Here is a 4,206-nt window from a genome sequence, read left to right as displayed (position 1 = left end):
CGTAACTAATAGTGTGGTCCCAAATTAGCTGACTCAAATGAAAATGTAAGATCAGATTGATGTGCCACGCTCGCCCTCTTGTGACCAAACAGGCTCAGTACCACACAAATGAAAACAACGCCCCGCCCCCACCATCCTGACGGCTGGGCTGACAGGAGGGAAAAGCCTGTGTTGAAACCTAAGCAGCCGTTTGTAGTCATGATTAGCTGACACAGAGTAAAACCAGATAAGAAAAGTTATAAAAACTCTCCCCGTCCTTTGTTCGGGGAGACTGCCATTCCACCATAACTCGAGCCGGACTTGATGTTACACCCCGGGGCTGATCACCCCAGTGTCCCCTGCTGAACGATCCCCTCCAGTGTAATTCCCCCGTGTTCTCCGAAGCGTCTTGTTTCGATTCTTGTACTGTATCTCGTGATGTGCACCCATTTGTAACCAGCTGAACTGCAACTCAAGACGCATGCCTGCCCTCTCCTCTAGCCATCTCATCAAGGGGAGTGAATAAATAAACTTTCTTTTTCTTAAAAGCATTACGTTTCCGACCCTTCCTCATCCTGCAAATCCAGATCAGTAACGAACCAGAGGGCGCTGTATAGACCCTCTCTCAGTGCATGGGACATCCTGTAGTCACTTTTGATACACTCAGGGTCTGCCTTGGTAGTATCATTGGTGCCCACATGGATGAGCAGCATGGGATAATAGTTGGAGGGCTGGACGAGCCTCAGTAATTCCTTTGTGACGTCTTGGATCCAGGCACTGGGCAAGCAACAGACCTCCTGAGACAAGTCAGGCTGGCAGATGGCTCCTTCTGTCCCTCACACAAGGGAGTCTCCAACCACCACCACTTATCAATTCTTCTTCGTGGTGGTGGTGGTCATCTCGATCCTACCCGCCTTGGTGAGGCCAGGCCTGTCTTCCTCCACCAATGGCATGTGCTCCTCCCTTTCTGTTGCTAGGGCCGAATATCTGTTCTCCAGATGAACCACTGCAGGTGGAGGTAAAGATCTCTGCTTGCTGCCAGGAGTCACAAGCCTCCAGCTTCCATCCTCTTAGGAATCCATTTTCTTTCTCTTCTCTAGAACTGGATCTGGTATTTCTTCCTCCACAGTCCTGGAGGTCTCCTTAAACATTAAATCAATTAATGTCTCATGGCAAAGGATGCTTCACAGCCTTGCTGCCTCCTGTAGTTGTCTTGCCTGTTCCCTGAGAGACACCACCAGGAGGCACCGCTCAGACTACAGGCAACTCCCTGACCTGGCCATCACTGGAAGGAACCTGCAAGCTGCAGTCCCCACAGCGCCAAACCTGGACCTGGGTGGAAACCTCGATGTTGAGCAGTCCTGGTGTGACATGACAGGAGGCACAACTGTGTGGATCATGCATTAGACCCCTTCACACCTTTACTTGCACTTCTAGAAGGGCCCTAAGTCATACTTAAGCCCAGTCAGGATGCAAAAATTAGGTATTCATGCACTCATCTTGCCCATGATCCAAATGTTCTCAAAACATACCAAACAGACTGGGACACATCCAGAAAGAGCAGAATGTGATGTACTCTGTCATCTTTTGTCCAGTAGCTCAGAGGTTAGGCCACTCCCAAAAGATGTAGGAGATCTGGGTTTTATTCCTATCTCTGCCAGAAGGGATTTGGAACTGTACCTCTAAGTTTCCCAGTGAATGCTAGAACCACCAAGACAAAGGGTTTTATTAGATGGGGGGAGGGGTGTCTTTCTGTTGATATTACACTTTACGTGTAAAAATTAAAAACAAACAAACAAACAAAAACCCCTACTGGCAAGAAAGGAAATGACAGCATAGCTTGTGGTTATGGCACCCACCTGGGAGAGGAGACACCTAGGGCATGTGTTGACAAAACAGGGGACCTAAATTGAAGTGGTGGGTTTTTAAAAACACTGCTTCAATTTAGGGCCCTTTAAACCTCCATGTCATGCACACGCGTGAACTTACCTGCCTCTCTGGTGGTGGGGAGGGGAGGGAGAGCTGCCAGGAGGGAGAGCTGCCAGTGTGCAGAGCAGTCTCTGGGCTGCGGGGCAGGACTGGTGGTTCCTTCTGCAGCACCCGCTTGCAGGCACCCAGCTTGGACAGTCCCAAGGGGACACTACAGCTGTGGAGGGAAGCACCATGCCCCAACGCAGCTCAGGCAGGAAGGTTCTAGGTAAAAAAAAGATCAGACTCACTGCTTTTCTTGGGCAGAGTCTGTCTTCCTGGGCTGCTGCCAGGCTTCCTGCATGAGCTTCCTGCAGAGCTCCTGAGCTGCACGGAGCCCAGTGCTTTGCTCCACGGCTATAAGGCAGCAAACTAAAACTCCTCATAGGCTCCAAGTCATTTAAGGGCGCATTATGTTGCTGAATTTGCAACAGCAGCCGGAATTGCTGCACAATATACTGCCAATGTGTGCAAACACCAATGCCATTAAAGTGCAAAAGCATTTAACATGCTTTGAAGTGGTGTGCACACCTGCCCCTCATTTCATCTTCACATGGCCCTAGTTTCCAATCCCTATGCAATATGGTCTTTAAGTATTTTATATTCAGTAGTCTTTGGAGTGGGGAATTCAATCTATACATGCTTCTTCCCTACTATTAGGGTATGGAGACTCCTTTTCTCTTCCTCTATGAATATTTAATTAATCCAAAGGCGGAACAGCTTTAACAGATGGGTCTGAGAACTCTCTACCATCACAAAGTACTCTCAAGTTAGAATATTTTTTTCTAAGGGTAGGTGAAGGTTCAAATTCCTTTAGGTAAAAGGAGAAATGAAATCCAATCCCCAATTCCCTGGGTGAGTGCTTTAACCACTGAAGAGCACGAACCCACCACCACTTCCTCTGATTGCATTTAATAAGGGATGACATAAACACTTAACAGCAAGAAAATGTTCAAAGCTGTGAGCCCAAGTCGAGGTTAGGCACTGTCCTACAACTTAGAGTAAGGTGTCTAAATCTTAGAAAAGGAAGGGACTTCAGACACACCCCTGTGCTCAGCCAACTGCCTTTGGCTCCCACTCATACATCTACATGTAAACACTCAAGAAAAATAAATTAAACTTTAAAATGGGTTAGTTAAACAACATTAAATCTTAGTGGACTCTTTAGAGGATTAAAGTGGTCTGAATTTGGTTCAGTTTAATTAGCTTCCCTGCCACCACTTCTCTCCACCCCTGCAGCAATGGTGCAGGCATAGCTTCTCACCACTGAGTCTCAGTGCAGGCATTGGAGAAGTCTCTCCACCACTGACAAGCCAATAATATCCTGCTTCCTCCACAGACCAGATTCAGTAGCCCTAGGGACTGGATCCAGGCCATGGACGTTATGTTGCTGACCTCTGCTCTAATGCACGCATGTCCAGTGGTGAATGAATTAATATTACTACAAGTACCCTAACAGAACTTTTGGTTTGAATCTTTAACATTAATAGGGCATCACCATATTTGTTTTGCATATACATTTCTTTATAAAGATAGCAATGAAAAAGAAACCACTGTGAATGTTAGTATTCCCAACTGGGCTTTAAAGTAGCATTCACAGCTCTTGAGGGTGAACTGAGAGACTGCTGGATTAACAGTTACCTTCCTTTATGTTGGAGGTAGCCATGCTTGGGCACATCAAGCTCTGTGTGCCTGCCGGGCTTTAGTTACCCCGAGAATATGGCTCTGATGTTTCAGCTGGGCCTAAGGGCTCTTAAAGGCATTGAGGTTATTTGTTCCCCGCGTTGCCGATCCCGCTCTTGTCTGCCACGTCTTGATGTCCCGCCAATGGGTGGGTCGCCTAGCGGGTCCCTCGCTGCCCATGTCCGACCTGGCGGATGTACACGAGGCTCCACCACCCCTGCACCCTGGCCTCATGCCACCTTTTTTGAGCTGACTCAGCAGAGTCCTGTGGCCCATCAAGCCCAGCCTGCTTCCTCCGGGTCCCCATCCCTTAAATGCCTAGGGTCAAGCTGCCCTGGATACAGGGTTGGCTACCAGCCCCTTTCCCTGGTCCCCTAAGCCTCGTCTAACCCCACTTCCGGAGTTCGGGCGGCAACCCCGCCCTGATCACGACCCCTCGTGCGGGACCTTCGCTCCCTTCTGGGTCGGTCCTTCACCTGAGTCCTGCGTGTTCCCTGTGGCTGCTCCGGCTCTCCAACATCCCAGTCAGCCCCCACTTTCTTTGCTGGCTGCTGGGGAATCCCGCGTGATTCCTTG

The sequence above is a fragment of the Crocodylus siamensis genome, chromosome 3, assembly GCF_052110815.1.
Source record: "Crocodylus siamensis isolate JL-2025a chromosome 3, ASM5211081v1, whole genome shotgun sequence".
Taxonomy (NCBI): Eukaryota; Metazoa; Chordata; order Crocodylia; family Crocodylidae; genus Crocodylus; species Crocodylus siamensis.
This window is presented reverse-complemented; position numbering follows the sequence as displayed.